Below are 19,138 nucleotides of genomic sequence, written 5' to 3' on the forward strand. Positions count from 1 at the left end.
AAAAAAGCTCAAGAAGTCAGGCTCTACACTTGACTTTTGCCATCCCTATGAGACTGTCAGCCAGCACACAGAAACTGTCCTCAGAAAACAAAGGCCTCATCAGGTTCTCAGGGTTATTGTAGTGATTTTTTTTTTCTTTTTTTAATTTTACTTTAAGTTCTCGGGTACATGTGCATATCTTGCAGGATTGTTACATAGGTATACACACGCATGGTGGTTTGCTGCCTCCATCCCACCCATCACCTAATTAGGTATTTCTCCTAATGTTATCGCTCCCCAATCTCCCCACCTGCCACTATACTTCCCTGAGTCCCCTGTTCCACAATGGGCCCTGGTGTGTGATCTTCACCTCTCTGTGTCCATGTGTTCTCATTGTTCAATTCCCACTTATGAGTGAACATTTGGTGTTTGGTTTTCTGCTCTTGTGTCAGTTTGCTGAGAATGATGGTTTCAAGATTCGTCTGTGTCCCTGCAATGACATGAACTCATCATTTCTTATGACTGCATGGTATTCCATGGTGTATATGTGCCACATTTTCTTTACTCAGTCTATCATTGATGGGCATTTGGGTTGGTTCCAAGTCTTTGTTATTGTAAACAGTGCCACAATGAACATACATGTACATGTGTCTTTATAATAGAAAGATTTATAATCCTTTCGGTATATATCCAGTAATGGGATTGCTGGGTCAAATGGAATTTCTATTTTTAGATCTTGAGGAATCACCACACTGTCTTCCACAATGGTTAAACTATTTACACTCCCACCAACAGTGTAAAAGTGTTCCTATTTCTCCATATCCTCTCCAGCATGTGTCTCCAGATTTTTTTAATGATCGCCATTCTAACTGGCATGAGATGGTATCTTAATGTGGTTTTGATTTTCATTTCTCTAAAGACCAGTGATGATGAGCATTTTTTCATGTGTTTGTTGGCCACATAAATGTCTTCTTTTGAAAAGTGTCTGTTCATATCTTTTGCCCACTTTTTGATGGGTTGGTATTTTTTGTTGTATATCTGTTTTAGTTCTTTGTAGATTCTGGATATTAACCCTTCATCAGAGGGGTAGCTTGCTGAAATTTTTTCCCATTTTGTTGATTGCTGGTTCACTCTAATGATTATTTCTTTTGCTGTGCAGAAACTCTTAAGTTTAATTAGATCTCATTTGTCAGTTTTGGCTTTTGTTGCCATTGCTTTTGGTGTTTTAGTCATGACGTCCTTGCCTATGGCTATGTCCTGAATGATATTGCCTAGGTTTTCTTCTAGGTTCTTTATAGTGTTAGTTTTTAAAGAGTTAACAACTAACTCTAGAGAGTTAGTTAGTTTAACTCTTTAATCCATCTGGAGTTAATTGTTGTATAAGGTGTAAGGAAGGGGTTTAGTTTTAGCCTTCTGCACATGGCTAGCCAGTTTTCCCAACATCACTTATTAAATAGGGAATCCTTTCCCCATTGCTTGTTTTTGTCTGGTTTGTCAAAGATCAGATGGTTGTAGATGTGTGGCATTACTTCCAAGGCCGCTGTTCTGTTCCCGGTCTATATCTTTGTTTTGGTACCAGTACTATGCTGTTTTGATTACTGTAGCCTTGTGGTATAGTTTGAAGTCAGGTAGCATGAGGCCTCCAGCTTTGTTCTTTTTGCTTAGGATTGTCTTGCCTATGCAGGCTCTTTTTTGGTTCCATATGAAGTTTAAGGTGATTTTTTTCCTGTTCTTTGAAGGTCACTATAGCTTGATGGGGATAGCATTGAATCTATAAATTACTTTGGGCAGTATGGCCATTTTCATGATATTGATTCTTCCTAACCATGAGCATAGAATGTTTCTCCATCTGTTTGTGTTCTCTCTTATTTCCTTGAGCAGTGGTTTGTAGTTCTCCTTGAAGAGGTCCTTCACATCCTTTGTTAGTTGTATTCCTAGGTATTTTATTCTCGTAGCAATTGTGAATGGGAGTTTGCTCATGATTTGGCTCTCTTTAAGTCTGTTATTGGTGTATAGGAATGCTTGTGATTTTTCACGTTGATTTTGTATCCTGAGACTTTGCTGAAGTTGCTTATCAGTTTCAGGAGATTTTGGGCTGAGACGATGGGGTCTTCTAAATATACAGTCATGTCATCTGCCAATAGAGACAATTTGACTTCCTCGTTTCCTAATTGAATACCCTTTATTTCTCTTTCTTGCCTGAATGCTCTGGCTAGAACTTCCAATACTATGTTGAATCGGAATGGTGAGAGAGGGCACCCTTGTGTAGTGCCATTTTTCAAAGGGGATGCTTTCAGTTTTTGCCCATTCAGTATAATATTGGTTATGGGTTTGTCATAAATAGCTTTTATTATTTTGAGATACATTCCATCGATACCTAGTTTATTAAGAGTTTTTAGCATAAAGGGCTGTTGAATTTTATGGAAGGCCTTCTCTGCATCTATTGAGATAATCATGTGGTTTTTGTCTTTGGTTCTGTTTATGTGATTCATTACATTTATAGATTTGTATATATTGAACCAGCCTTGCATCTCCAGGATGAAGCCTACTCGATCATGATGGATAAGCTTTTTGATGTGCTGTTGCATTCAGTTTGCCAGTATTTTATTGAAGATTTTTGCATCGATGTTCATCATGGATATTGGCCTGAAATTTTCTTTTTTAGTTGTGTCTCTGCCAGGTTTTGGTATGAAGATGATGTTGGTCTCATAAAATGAGTTAGGGAGGATTCCCTCTTTTTGTATTGTTTGGAATAGTTTCAACAGGAATGGTACCAGCTCCTCTTCGTACGTGTGGTAGAATGTAGCTGTGAACCCATCTGGACCTGGGTGTTTGTGGTTGGTAGGCTAATAATTGCTGCCTCAGCATCAGACCTTGTTATTAGTCTATTCAGGAATTCAACTTCTTCCTGGTTTAGTCTTGGGAGGGTGTAAGTGTCTAGAAATTTATCCAAATCTTCTGGATTTACTGTTATGTGCATAGAGGTGTTTGTAGTAATCGCTGATGGTAGTTTGTATTTCTGTGGAATCAATGGTGATATCCCCTTTATCATTTTTAATTGCATCTATTTGATTCTCCTCTCTCTTTTTTTTTAATTAGTTTGACTGGCATTCTATCTATTTTGTTGATCTTTTCAAAAAAACCAGCTGCTGGATTTACTGATTTTTTGAAGGGTTTTTTTGTGTCGCTATCTCCTTCAGTTCTTCTCTGAACTTAGTTATTTCTTGTCTTCTGCTAGCTTTTGAATTTGATCTTACTCTTCTAGCTCTTTTTTTTTTTGAAACGGAGTTTCACTCTTGTTACACAGGCTGGAGTGCAATGGCGCGACCTCGGATCACTGCAACCTCCGCCTCCTGGGTTCTGGCAATTCTCCTGCCTCAGCCTCCTGAGTAGCTGGGATTACAGGCATACGCCACTGTGCCCAGCTAATTTTTTTTGCATTTTTAGTAGAGACGGGGTTTCACCATGTTGACCAGGATGGTCTTGATCTCTTGACCTCGTGATCCACCCGCCTCGGCCTCCCAAAGTGCTGGGATTACAGGCTTGAGCCACCGCGCCCAGCCCTCCTCTAGCTCTTTTAATTTTGACAATAGGGTGTATATTTTAGATCTTTCCCCACTTCTCTTTTTTTTATGCATCTCACAGATGCATTCATTCATGCCATGAAGTAAACGGTTGAAGTGTACAGTGATGTTCCACGCTCTGCATCTAACACAGCTTGCTCAAATTTCCAGGCAGACTGACATTTTCTTTCACATGTACTCCAAGTAAAGCTGGTTAGTGATGACCATGAGCAGCAGCTGAAGCTTTTGCAGACTTACTTCTTTTATCAGCGGCCAGGATTTTATAAATGATGAAGCCCATCAGCCCCTTTCCTACCCAAATCTCCTGGTAAACTTGGGTATAGTGGGCTTCATGGGGAGCCACATATTTTTCATAATTATTTGGAGCATCTTGGAACAGGACAGACGGCTCAGGGAGCACCCCAAACCCACAGCCAACTCAGAAATGCATTTATTTACTTATTTAGTATATGGAGTTTTGCTCTTGTTGCCAGGCTGGAGTGCAATCTTGGCTCACCGCAACCTCTGCCTCCAGGGTTCAAGCGATTCTCCTGCCTCAGCCTCCCAAGTAGCTGGGATTATAGGAATACACCACCACCCCGGCTAATTTTGTATGTTTAGTAGAGATGGTGTTTCTCTATGTTGGTCAGGCTGGTCTCAAGCTCCTGACCTCAGGTGACCGGCCGGCCTCGGCCTTCCAAAGTGCTAGGATTACAGGCATGAGCTACCGTGCACAGCCATTGGTAGTGATTTTTAAGGCCAATACACCCCAGTCTCATCTAGTAACCTGAGGCAGTTATAGTTTGTAAGCAGTCACTTGAGCTGTTAACACTTTAAATCCCCAGTCATTTACAGTGTCATTGGTTTACTTTTGCCCTCAGGAAAAGTTCCAAATTCCTTTTCATGGAATATACACACCCATGTTCATTTGGTTCTTGTCAAGTTCCTCAGGCATATCTCTCACCACTTACTGTATTCTGCCCCTTTGTTCTAGCATCCAGCCAAACTGGACTGCACAGAACTCCCCAGTGCTCTTCCTTTACCTCCCGCTGTTTGCGCTTGCTTCTTGGCTCTATCTGCCAATCTTTTTTTCATGTCCTTCAGGCGCTCACTAACCATGCCTCCAACCAAAAAGCCTACAATATCGAGATAAAACTGGGATAGGTGTCCCTCCTATGTTCTAATAGTGCCCTGTTTTATACGTGTCAGGGTGTCAATGGCTTGGCATGGAAACTGCCTATTTGTCTACTTTTTCAGGTTATAGCATACGATTGCTCAGGGCTGGGCTGTATCATCTTGATCTTGTAACTCCAGGGCTTGTCATAGTCTAGTACCTTAGCACATGGTTGCTGAATAAATGAGTGAAGAATGAGAAAACCGGAAACTGTGATACTCAACCTCAATGATCATTAATTCAGTGGGCAACTATTGGCAAATTATTATCTAATAATAACTTAGCATTGTAGTCATATATATGTTTTATTTTTATTAACACTGAAAAAGTTCTCAACTCTTTTTTTACTGACTTAACAGTTAGCTACCTATGAAATATATAGAATGTAATTCTTTGGCCAGGAATGTTGGCTCACACCTGCAGTCACAGCACTTTGGGAGGCTGAGGCGGGCAGATCACTGGTGCCCAGAAGTTTGAGAGCAACCTGGGCAACATGACAAAACCCTGACTGTACATAAAATACAAAAACTTGCAAGGTGCTGTGGCATATGCCTGTAGTTCCAAGTACTTGGGGTTGAGGTAAGAAAATTCCTTAAGCCTGGGAGGAAGAGACTGCAGTGACCTGTGATCACACCAGGGCACTCCAGCACAGGTGAAAGAGCAAGACCTTGTCTTAAAATAAATAATAATAATAATATAGTTCTTGCTTTTTCTTTTCAGCTGCTATTGAATTAGAATCTGAATTTGCACATGTCACAAATGCGAAGATAGGATTAGTTGAGGCAGCAGTAGAAGAATACGCACAGGTTTTATGCAGAAAATACAGGATCTGAAAGATAAGGCAATTTTATTTCTGGGCTGTTCACATATTTTGTTTCCTTTTTTTTAACTTAATTTTTTTTGTGGCAAATATGCATAATATAAGATTTACCATCTTAACCATTTTAAGTATATGGTTCAGCAACATTGGGTACATTCACGTTGTTTTTGTTTTTAATTGCATTTTAGGTTTTGGGGTACATGTAAAGAACATGCAAGATAGTTGCATAAGTCCACACGTGGCAGTGTGATTTGCTGCCTTCCTCCCATTCACCTATAGCTGGCATTTCTCCCCATACTATCTCTCCCCAACTCCCCACCCCGCACTGTCCCTCCCCTATTCCCCACAACAGACCCCAGTGTGTAGTGCTTTCCTCCCTGTGTCCATGTGTTCTCGTTGTTCAGCACCCACCTATGAGTGAGAACATGCTGTATTTCATTCTGTGTTCTTGTGTCAGTTTGCTGACAATGATGGTCTCCAGGTTCATCCATGTCCCTACAAAGGACACGAACTCATCATTTTGATGGCTGCATAATATTCCATGGTGTATATGTGCCCAATACTCTTGACTCCTCTCCTTGTCCACTTTCTTAAGACACTTATTCAATGACAAATTGTGTCTCACTGAGTTTTTCCACCCATTCTTTTTTACATGTTTGGTGGAATTCAGCAGTGAATTTGTCAGGTCCTGGGCTTTCCACCCAGTAGGTGCATTTGCAAAACATGGAAAATGGTCCAAGATCCAGTTGTAGATATCCTTCACTGGCAGGCGCTTGGTTGGAGAGTCCTTGATGGCCATAAATTTGAGGCAGCTGAAAGAGTAGGGGGGTTTGCAGTTTGGGTTCTGCCTGGCATTGTAGGGCATGTCAGAGTGGGCAGGGGACACAGGGCTGTCATCATCCAGGTCCTGGACGGGGTTGACACTCCTGAGGACCGACTCCCCAAAGCCCTTCAACAAGTTCTTGCTCTTGTGCTGCCAGTTCAGGTTGGTCAGCTCTTCATCTTCCATGGTCCCCTCTTCTAATCGGGTGTCAGGCAGAGGAAAGTCGAGGGCATCGTCTTCTTGAAGGGCCTTGGAGAAACCGCTGCCCCAGTAACACTGACTCAGTCGACTGGAGACACTAATTCCTGAGCTTTCTGACTTCTTACTGGGAGGCAGGACTGGACCCATTTACGTGAAGGCTCCCGGCCGGAGTGGGGCGCAGGGGCGTGGGGGGCTCCGCTGCCCTTCAGCGGGAGCCGAAAAACTTTCGCAGGCGCACGGGCGGCAGGGACACGGGGGTCGCGGCACGCCATGGGACTTGTGGTGTCCGCCGGGGGCGCCGCGTGTCCTCCCGCTGCCCCGCCCCCCCCACTCCCCCCCCCAGTCTCACCTCCACTGCGGCGTGTAGGGCTGTGGCGCGCCGAGTGGCAAGAAATTGTTTCCCCATTTGACTTCTTTCTTTCCTCTTTGGATGCTGCTTATTATTTTCTTGATTTTTAAATATTATTTCGGTCTCTCTATTAAATTTATCTGATAGAATTTTGAATTATTTCTCTGTGTTATCTTGAGTTTCTTTAACACAGCTATTTTGAATACTGTGTCTGAAAGGTCACATATCTCTGTTTCTCCAGAATGAGTCTCTGGTGCCTTATTTAGTTCATTTGGTGAGGTCATGTTTTCCTGCATGGTTTCTTACTTGTAGGTGTTCATCTGTGTCTGCACATTGAGTTCAGAATTTATCGTAATCTTTACTATCTGGGCTTATTTGTAGCCATCCTTCTTGGGAAGACTCTTTATATGTTTATATGTCTTGGGTGTCACAATCTTTACAAGGCACCCCAAGCCCAGTAATGTTGTGGATTCATGTAGACTCATAGTGGTACCACCTTGATCGTCTTGGGAAAGATCCAGAATAATTCTCTTTATTGCCAAGCAGAGACTCTTGTACTCTTCCCTTACTTTTTTCCAAACATACAGAGTCATGGTCTCTGTTCCGAGCCACCTAAAGCCTGGGGGTAAAGTGACACAAGCACCCCTGTGGCCACCACCACTTTCACTGCATTGGGTCAGACCTGAAGCCAGCTCGGTGCTGGGTCTTGCCCAAGGCCTGCCTTAACTATTTGGCTACTGTATATGTTTGCTCAGGGCCCTGGGGCTCTACAACAAGCAGGTAGCAAAGCCATCTAGGCCTGTATCCTTCCCTTCCAGGTGGCATATTCTCCCAGACCCTGGGTAGGTCCAGAAGTGCTGTCTGGGGGTCAGGGACTGGAGTCAAAACAGTTAGAGCTCTACCTGCTTTCTGTTATACTGTGGCTGAGCTAGCCCTCAAACTGCAAGTCACAGTCCTTCCTGCCCTTCCTCCCTTTCCAAAGGCAGGGGAGCCTCATCTGTAGCCACCACCAGCCACAAGGAGTAACTGCCAGACACTGATATTTCCTTAAGGTCCATGGTCTCTTAAGTTAGCTTGTGGTGAATGCTGCCTGGCCTGGGATTCATACTTCAGAGCAGTGGGCTCCCCTGGCCCAGGGCAGGTCCAGAAATGCCATCCAAGGGTCAAGTCCTGAAGCTCGCTTGGTGCTCCAACCCCTTGAGGCAGTTTTGTTACCTGGGTTTTGGTTCTTACAAAGATGGGTTTTTTCCTGCATAGATAGTTGTTAAGTTGGTGTCCTTGCTCTTAGGGGTTACCACCAGTGAAGCTTTCTCTTCCTCCATCTTTGTCCACTTCCTAATTGAGTATTCCTTTTAACGTACAGAATACTTTGAAATTCTCATAGGGATAAACCTATTAGTCTTCCCTTTAAACTTCTGCCTTTGGGGTCTTATTTAGGTTTCTCCTACCCATATCATATAAATATTTGCAATATGTTTTCTTATTCCATTTTTAGACTTATTTGTTTGTAGAATAACAAAAGTAATAATCATAAAAATACTGAAGTGACATATAAATATCTGTATTGGATATGTGTTTTTTAAATTATACCAATGAGATGGGGCAATTTTGTGTTATATTATAACACACATCTTGGCCGTTAGACAGATGAAGCACCTTTGCATTGGTGAATACATGATTTGTGCTTTTTCTTTTGTACAGTTCCTATTTATATTCTTGCCCATTTTCCCACTATGTTTTACAAGTTCTTAGTAATTTGAATGAACTACATATATTCTAAATATTATTTTTAATACATACATTGCAAATACTTCCAGTGTGTCACTTGCCTTTTAACATTATTTATCAATATTTTGTTTAAAGGGAGGTTTTACTTTTTAGGTAGCAAAATTAGTTCATTTTTAAACTTCAGGATATTTGTATTTCATGTCATAAGTAAAAGGCATTGCTTACTGCAAGGATATAAAGAATTACTTTCTTGTAGTAATGATTTTATATCAAAGTCTTTATGTTAGTTGAAGCTTATTACTGGTTTTCTCAAATTCCACATACCTAACTTTCTCATAGCAATTCCATTCTCTACTGATTTCAAATGCTCCGTTTGTTATCTTTGAAATTCTTACGTATAAGTCATGTCTGACTGTCCCACTACTGCCATGAATGTGTTTTGTATCAGCACAGTACTCTAGGATTTATCCTCTGATAACCAGTAGAAGCAGGCCTCCACTCCCTGTCATTCTCTTTATTTTCTTTTGGCCAAAGCTAGCTATTCTCACATGGGCTTATTTTTTATATAAACTTTGAAACATTTTATCAAATCACACACAAATTGCCATCTGATTAAAATTTCAGTCTTTTTAGATACAGACTTTGGGACAAAGGTCATCTGTATCTTTTAAGTTTTCTAATTCAGGTTTTAGGTTTAGGTTTAGACTGATGAAAGTTTTCTAGACTACTTCAAGTGTATCTTCTACGTTTCTTGCTTCATTTTTGTGACTTCAGTAGCTAATTTTTCCCATTGTGATTATCTAGTTTTCTTTTTTCTATTTGTTTATAGCATATATCAAAGAAAGACATTAACTTTTTTCAGTAGTTACCTTGTATCCAGTCATGATGATGTTAGCCTCCGTATATGAGTTTTTAAATGTTTTCTCTTTTTTTTTGCTCTTAAATTTTTAAGTCACATATGATTTCTTTTTTGAAGTCTGGTAGAACACAGGCATAAAATGAAATGACCTTGGTGTTCTTCTCTGGGCTCTGTCTTAAATTGGATAAAAGTTTTCACAACATTTTTGAGTTAATTAAATTTGGAGGGTGCCAAAACAAGCCTCATTATTTTCTTATAAGTCAGAGTTATTCTTGGAAATGCTGTGATAGTATAGGCATGAAATACATAGGAGCAATTTTATTATTGCATATTTAGGGCCAGGTAAAGCAAAGACAACATCAAGAATAGTAATTCGATGAAGCAAGACATGAATGTAAGTCACAGTTCCATAAAGAAAATACAATTATTCTGAACAATATTTTTTAAATTGCATTATAGGTTTTGGGGTACATGTGCAGAACATGCAAGATAGTTGCATAGGTACACACATGGCAGTGTGTTTTGCTGCCATTCTCCCCTTCACCCACATTTGGCATTTCTCCCCAGGCTGTCCCTCCCAAGCTGCCCCCCCACCGCTGTCCCTCCGCTATTCCCCCCAATAGACCCCAGTGTGTAGTACTCCCTTCCCTGTGTCCACGTGTTCTCATTTTTCATCACCCGCCTATGAGTGAGAATATGCGGTATTTCATTTTCTGTTCTTGTGTCAGTTTGCTGAGAATGATGTTCTCCGGATTCATCCATGTCCCTACAAAGGACACGAACTCATCATTTCTGATTGCTGCATAATATTCCATGGTGTATATGTGCCACATTTTCCCAGTCCAGTCTATCATCGATGGGCATTTGGGTTGGTTCCAGGTCTTTGCTATTGTAAACAGTACTGCAGTGAACATTCATGTGCATGTGTCCTTATAGTAGAACGATTTATAGTCCTTTGGATATATACCCAGTAATGGGATTGCTGGGTCAAATGGAATTTCTATTTCTAAGGCCTTGAGGAATCACCACACTGTCTTCCACAATGGTTGAACTAATTTACGCTCCTTCCAACAGTGTAAAAGTGTTCCTATTTCTCCACATCCTCTCCAGCATCTGTTGTCTCCAGATTTTTTAATGATCGCCATTCTAACTGGCATGAGATGGTATCTCAATGTGTTTTTGATTTGCATCTCTCTGATGACCAGTAATGATGAGCATTTTTTCATATGTTTGTTGGCCTCATGTATGTCTTCTTTTGTAAAGTGTCTGTTCATATCCTTTGCCCATTTTTGAATGGGCTTGTTTGGTTTTTTCTTGTAAATCTGTTTGAGTTCTTTGTAAATTCTGGATATTGGCCCTTTGTCAGATGGGTAAACTGCAAAAATTTTTTCCCATTCTGTTGGTTGCCGATTCACTCTAGTGACTGTTTCTTTTGCCGTGCAGAAGCTGTGGAGTTTGATTAGGTCCCATTTGTCTATTTTGGCTTTCGTTGCCATTGCTTTCGGTGTTTTGTTCATGAAGCCCTTGCCTACTCCTATGTCCTGAATGGTTTTGCCTATATTTTATTCTAGGGTTTTTATGGTGCCAGGTCTTATGTTTAAGTCCTTAATCCATTTGGAGTTAATTTTAGTGTAAGGTGTCAGGAAGGGGTCCAGTTTCTGCTTTCTGCACATGGCTAGCCAGTTTTCCCAACACCATTTATTAAACAGGGAATCCTTTCCCCATTGCTTGTTTTTGTCAGGTTTATCAAAGATTGTATGGTAGTAGATATGTTGTGTTGCCTCCGGTGCCTCTGTTCTGTTCCATTGGTCTATATCTCTGTTTTGGTACCAGTACCATGCTGTTTTGATTACTGTAGCCTTGTAGTATAGTTTGAAGTCCAGTAGTGTGACGCCTCCTGCTGTGTTCTTTTTGCTTAGAATTGACTTGGCTATGCGGGCTCTCTTTTGGTTCCATATGAAGTTCATGGTGGTTTTTTCCAGTTCTGTGAAGAAAGTTAATGGTAGCTTGATGGAGATAGCATTGATTCTGTAAATTACTTTGGGCAGTATAGCCATTTTAATGATATTGATTCTTTCTAACCATGAACATGGAATGTTTCTCCATCTGTTTGTGTCCTCTCTTATTTCGTTGAGCAGTGGTTTGTAGTTTTCCTTGAAGAGGTCCCTTATGCTGAACAATATTTTTAAATAATCAGCAGCCATGATCTTTAAATACTCACCTTAGAATATTGTTTAAAAATTCAAAAACTATCAAGAGTTTAACAGAAATACAGAGTTCCCACACGATTTTGTTGTTAAAAGGGAATCTCTCTTATCTGAACACAGAATAATTTTGTCATAATATAACACACTGGGGTCTATTGCAGGGAATAGGGGAGGGACAGCGGGGGGTGGGGAGCTGGGGAGGGATAGCATGGGGAGAAATGCCAGATGTGGGTGAAGGGGAGGAAGACAGCAAATCACACTGCCACGTGTGTACCTATGCAACTATCTTGCATGTTCTGCACATGTACCCCAAAACCTAAAATGCAATAAAAAAAATTTCAAAATATAACTTTACTCTTTGTATATAATTTATATAAAAACTTTTATTGCATTTATGGGCTTTTTAAAAAGTGAATAAATTCATTAATATTCTTATTTAGCATATACAGACTTTTAAAATTAATGGCAGTATATTTTTATATGTTTAGACATCCATAAGTTGAAAATTAGGTAAATGCATAATAAAATTAAAACCTTAATTTTGAGGTATAGTTAATCATACCTGAATTTAAAGTATGTACGTTACATGGACTATTTTATGTTAAGTTACCATTTTTGTGAATTAACTTCCCTTACCATTATCTTTGCCAGTATACATATTCATCTTTTCTAATTACTATACTAACTGTAGTCTTTTTATTTATAATTGCTTATTTTTTAATGTGGACCTCAGATTGACTTATGCCAACTGTAGTCTTTTTATTAATTACTGGCTTTAATGAAAATTATAAACTGTTTTCTTCTGACACAGAGAAAACTAGAAAGAAGGCAGGAATCCAAAAACTGCCTAATTTTTTAAGTACATATTTTAGATTATCTTTATAAATGTTAAAGTAATAAAATAAATGCCTATATAAAATCCAATGCATTTGGATATTCTCTTGATCTGTAAATCATTTGATAATATATAAGGTTAACAGTAGATTGGATCGTGTTTATGACTAAAGTTTAATATTTGTGGTGACTTTTATGTATGTTTTAAAATATGTTAACCCTTATTTGAATATTTTTTTTCTTTAAGAGGTGGAGCTTAAATCTTCTCTAGATTTAGGGGCACATTTCTAATGAATAGAAAAAAGTGGATGTGACAGTTTGTGAGTTAGGAGATGAGGTAAGGAAAGGTACCACACTTTTCTCCTTCCACCTCCTGTGGAATAAGCTGCTCTAGGAAAAGCCAACTGCTATGTGGTGAGGACTTTGAAGCAGCTTTGCGGGGACATCCACATAGCAAGGAACTGAGAGGCTTTTAGCTAATGACCATGTGACTGGGTCATCTTAGAAGTGGACCCTTCAGCCCAAGTCAAACTGTCAGATGACTGCAGTCCTCTCTGGCTGACATCTTGACTGCAACCTAAATGGCTTTATGAAAAATCCAGAAATCATCAGCACCCCAGGCAAGTGCAAAACCAAAAACAGCTGCCTTGGAATGGGTAAGAAAAGCTGTTGAATTTCAGCTCTTTCTCCAAGTGGGCACTGTTTCGTGTAACCAGGAGAAAATGTTCAACTCTTGGCTTCTCCCTTGGGAGTAGAAAGAAGAGGGAGCAGAAGTTTGACAATCTGGCTTTTCAGGGTTCTACCTGAGTGCCTGATTTCTGTCTTGCATGACTTGGAGTGCTAAAGGAGAATCCACCTACTTTGAATAAGTGGAGGCCACTGAGAATAAAGGAGAACTCAGCAGCCTGTAGCAGCACCAGAAAACCCGCAGGACTGCATACAGACACCAGAAAGAGCAAGAGATTATGAGCTGCTGAAAAAGAAACAAGCAAACATCACTGATTGGAAAAATATGTGCACACGTCCAGAGAAGATGCATCCCAAGGAAGTTTAGAGAAGCTTCTGAAATACATAGCCAGGCTCACTGTGAATTATCTATTAGACTCATTTGCTTTACAGTGAGGTTTCAGTCTGATGTTTCCGGGTTGATTTTCTGTCTCGAAGATCTGTCCAGACAAGGTCTTAACCTTGTATGAAGCCAATCAGGAAAAAAGTTGATTTTTTTAAATGACAAATCTCAGCCAAAGCATATCTTGGCATACAAAGAAACAGGGGAACATGGACCAATCAAAGGAAAAAATCTCCAGAACTGACCTAATGTCCATGGAGTAGGGGTATAGGTGATGCAGTGATTTCCCTTTTTCATTTCTGAGATTAGATATTTGTGTCCCCCCTCCTTTTCCTTAGATAGCTTATTGGTTTTATTGATCTTCTCACATAACTAGCTTTTGGTTTTGTTGATTTTCTCTGTTGATTTCCTGTTTTCAATCAACAAAGTGATTGAAATGAGGATTAGTGATTTCAATTAGTGATGTCTCTTATTTTCATTATTTCTTTTATTTTGCTTGCTTTGGATTTTATTTCCTCTTCTTTTCCTATTTTCTAAAGTGGAAATTATAATGGCTGATTTAAGAACTTTCTTTTTGTCTTATATATGCATTCAGTGCTATAAATTTTCCTCAAAGTACTATTGCATCCTCCCACAAATTTTGAAAAGTTGTGTTTTGCTTTCATGTAGCTAAGAATATTTTTAAATGTCTCTTGAGATCTCTTCTTTCACCCATGTGTTATTTGGAAGTGTATTGCTGAGTGTCTAAGTATTTGGGGATTTTTTCTAGTTACCTTCCTGTTACTGGTTTCTAGTTTAGGTCTGAGAGCAGACGTGATACGATTTATATTCCTTAAAATTTGTTTAGGTGTGTTTTATAGCCCAGAATGTGGTCTATCTTGATGTGTTCCTTGTGAATTTGAGAAGAAATGTGTGTTCTTCTGGTGGTGAATGAATTGGTCTGTAGATGTCCATTCTTTTCTTTGATTGATGGTGTTTTGTTGAGTTCGACTATGTGCTTACTGACTATCTGCCTGCTGGATCTATTCACTTCTGCTAGAGGGGTGTTGAAGTCTCCACTCTAATGGTGGATTCCTCTACTTCTCCTGGCAGTTCTTGCTAACATTTTTCTCACATATTTTCATACTGTATTAGGTATAAATCCACGGAGAATTGTTGTGTCTTGTTAGAGAATTGACCCCTCCATCACGATCTAATGCCCCTCTTTTTCCCAGATAACTTTCCTTGCTATGAAGTTGTCTCTGTCTAAAACTAATACCTACTTCTGCTCCTTTTTGGATTAGTGTTAGCACAACGTATGTTTCTCACCATTCATTTACTTTTAATCTATATGTGTCTTTATATTGAAGAGGGTTACTTATAGAGAATGTATAGTCGATTCGTGTTTTAGAACCACTCTGACCATATCTGTGTTTTTATTAATGCATTTAGACCATTCATATTCAAAGTGGTTATGGATATAGTGGGATTAATATCTCTTGTCTAACAAATTGTTACTTAAAAAACTTTTTCCCCTTGTTATTTGTTTCTATTTTTCTCCTTCATCCTTTCTGCCTTCTGTGGTTTTGATTGAGCACTCTTTATGACTACATTTTCTCTCCTTTCTTAGCATATTAGTTCTATTTCATTTACTTTTTTAAGGGTTGGCCCAAGGTTCTCAATATACATTTACAACAAATTCAACTCTGCTTTCAAATAATACTATAGCACTTCATGGAGTGTGAGTACCTCATAAAAACATAATCCTAAATCCTCATCCCTGTCTCTTGTATCACTGCTATCTTTCAATTGAATTATGAATAAGTATATATATGTAATATATAAATATATACATAATGTTATATATCATATAGATAATAAAATATATAACATTATAATACATAATATACATTTATAACAATATATAACATTTTATAATGTATACTATATATTACATAATATAAAAGATGTAAAAATATATAATGTGATATAATATATATATTCTTATGTATAATTCTGTTGAAAGATAGCAGTGCTACAAGAGACAGGGATGAGGATTTAGGATCATGTTTTATGAGGTTCTCACACTACCATGAAGTAGTATCGCATTATTTGAAAGTAGAGTTGAATTGTTGTAAATATATATGGAAAAACCTTAGGGCAAACACTTAAAGTAATGAAGTATATAATATATATTATATGTGTAAGAATATATATATCCTTCAATTATATATAATATAATATATATAAGGATATGTATATATAAGAATATATATATTATATATAAGAATATATAAGGTATATAAGAAATACATATGAGAATATATAATATATATAAGGATATTTAATATATATGTATATATGTTCCTGTTAAAAATACACTCAAACAGTAAAAGGAAAATAAATATTGGGACCCCAGAATCACTAAGCCAAAGGGAAAAGTCAAGCTGGAAACTGCTTAGGGAAAACCTGTCTCCCATTCTAGTATATAATGAAGTTTATATAATGGCATATGTAAGAATATGGATGCATGAGGAGATATATATAATTACATATAATATAGTAGTAATATATATAAAATTATGCATATCTCCTTATATATCCATATTATATATGCCATATATAATTATATATAATACATATTTATATATAAAAATATTATATATAATTGTATATTATACATAATTATATATATTATATAAGGTATAGATATGACTATATATATTATATATACACTTATATATAATATTTATACATACAGTAATACAATATAAGAATATTATATAATGATATATATTATATATAATTGTATATATCATTATATATAGGTATATATTTAAGTATATATATCATTAATATAATATATACATATATATAATTATATACAGATATATTACAATCTTATATTTATATAATATACATAATTTATATAATATAAAATATACTAATATATCTATTACATAATTATATATAACATATATATTAGTTATTGTATAATATATATAATAGAGTTGAAATTGTTGTAAATATATATGAAAACCCTTAGGGCAACCACTTAAAGTAATGAAGTATATATTATACTTTATATATAAACTATTATAATTATGATTATATATTGTAATATGTTATAATTATATTGTCATATATGATATATAACACACCACAATTATATATATTATATATTGTCTTATATAATATACACCAGTATATTTATCTACATATTATATACATATATTACACATCATATAATTAAATTATACATAATTATATGCATATATTTTATATATTATACTGAATACTTTATTATATATAATATAAACTGTCATAAAATATAAAATATATACATATAAAATAATTATTAAATTATATATATTTATATATAATAAATATTATATATACTATGTAATATATATTTATAATATATATCATTTTATATTTCATGCTATGTATATGCATATGTATATATATTTATATATTTTTATATGATATATATATGTTTATGATATATTTCATATGTATATATGCATATATATAAAATATAGTTTTATATAATATATACATATAAAATAAATTATATGTATAATATATACTTATGATATATACATTTTATATTTCATCTGTATAAGCATATATACATATGTATATATTATATATACAATATAGTTATATATAATGATATACATACTTATATGTAATGATATATACATATGCACATATATACATATATATATCAATATATAATACAGCTATAATTTATATATCCTATGTAATTTTATAATATATAATATATTAAGTAAAATATATATCATATAAAATATATATTATATATACAGTGTAATATATATTTATGATATACATTTTATGTTTTATAATATGTATATATTTTATATTTAATATGTACTTCATTATATATTATATATTAATATATTATATTCATATAATAAAATATATAATATTTTAATAAAATATATAAGAATAAAATATATAATATATAATATAAAGTATATATCATAAAATATAAAATATATAACGATGCATAATATGTTATATAAGTATAATTTTTTATATGTCTATAATATAATTATATATAATGTAGTTATATGTGTGTGTAATATATGTATATATTAATACAATTATGTGTATATGTAGATATACTGGGGTATAATAGAATATATATAATATATATAATAGTGTTATATGTTACATATCATATATGACAATATAACATACATATTGTAATAATATAACATTAAAATATATAATCATAATGATAATATGTATTATTCTATATAAAGTATGCCATATACTTCATTAGTTTAAGTGGTTGCCCTAAGGATTTCCATATATTTTTACAAGAATTTCAACTCTATATTATATACATTATATAATATATTGAATAATGTATATGTTATATGTTACATATAATATAATCATGTAATAGAGATTAATAGTATATTTTAGAAGTGTATATGATTATATATAAAAAATATATAAGATTGTATTAATATATCTATTATGTAATTATATATACTATAAAATATATATATTATGTATTTTTATATAAATATATAACGTAAAATATATTTTTACATATTTTATATAATTTATATCATGTATAAAATATATATGATATGAATATATAAAATTACATATTTTATATATATAATATGTGTAAAATTATATATTTTATATGTAATTTTTATTACATTATTTAGGTTCACTACTACCAATTTATATATGTTATAGATTGTATATAAATGTATAATATGTATATATCACGTTGTTTATAAAATATAAAATTTATTAATATATGTATTATATATTACTATACATTTTATATATTTTATTTATATACTATAAAATATATTGTAATAAATATAAAATATATATTAATAATGTATAATATAATATATAAATTGTATATATTATATAATTTCATAATTATATGTATGTTATATATGTACATAATTATGTAACATGTATATAATTATATGTGTATATGTTTATAAATATAAAATGGTGTATTCTATAATGTATTATATATATGTATTATATATTATATAATCATAAGTATATATTTATAATATATAACTATATATTATAATGGAGTAGAGAAATTTTTTATTATATTTATATATTGTTACTATATGAATATATATTATCTATAAATATATATTACATTATATTATGTGATAAAAATTGTACAGTATAGCTCATATATATATATGCAGATATATATACCCATATATATATTCTTGGATATATATTTACATCCATATATATTTATATATATAAAAGAATGTCTACATCTTTTTTTATATGTCATTATATGTCCATATATATTCTTATATGCTTCATTTTATACACTTCATTGTATATTAGAATGGGAGGCAGGTTTTCCCTAAGCAGTTCCTTGTGAATTTGAGATGAAATGTGTGTTCTTCTCCTGGTGAATCAAGAGCTTTTGGTGTGCAGAAGCTCCAAATGTAATTATTATGTAATTATAATATATGTACAATACATGTTATACTATACATATTATACATAATACAC

At 34.9% G+C, this 19,138-nt stretch overlaps 1 protein-coding gene and 2 pseudogenes across 10 annotated transcripts in view; 1 reads left to right on the forward strand and 2 right to left on the reverse strand.

The window, feature by feature from the left end:
• Positions 1-19,138, forward strand: part of LOC100395099 (coiled-coil domain-containing protein 144A) — a 117,405-nt gene that overhangs the window by 86,497 nt on the left and 11,770 nt on the right. Inside the window, exon 22 of one of the 10 annotated variants that reach the window (XM_078374368.1) lies at positions 5,437-13,605. The exons of the other annotated variants lie outside the window; for them this stretch is intronic. The gene's annotated coding sequence lies outside the window, so the exon portion shown is untranslated. Of the gene's footprint in view, positions 1-5,436; positions 13,606-19,138 lie in introns of those variants that run through there. 10 annotated transcript variants of the gene reach the window in all.
• On the reverse strand, positions 3,695-3,932 carry LOC100390268 (ATP synthase F(0) complex subunit j, mitochondrial pseudogene; annotated as a pseudogene).
• LOC100390628 (forkhead box protein N3 pseudogene) lies at positions 4,796-6,805 on the reverse strand (annotated as a pseudogene).

The sequence above is a fragment of the Callithrix jacchus genome, chromosome 5, assembly GCF_049354715.1.
Source record: "Callithrix jacchus isolate 240 chromosome 5, calJac240_pri, whole genome shotgun sequence".
NCBI classification, from domain to species: domain Eukaryota; kingdom Metazoa; phylum Chordata; class Mammalia; order Primates; family Cebidae; genus Callithrix; species Callithrix jacchus.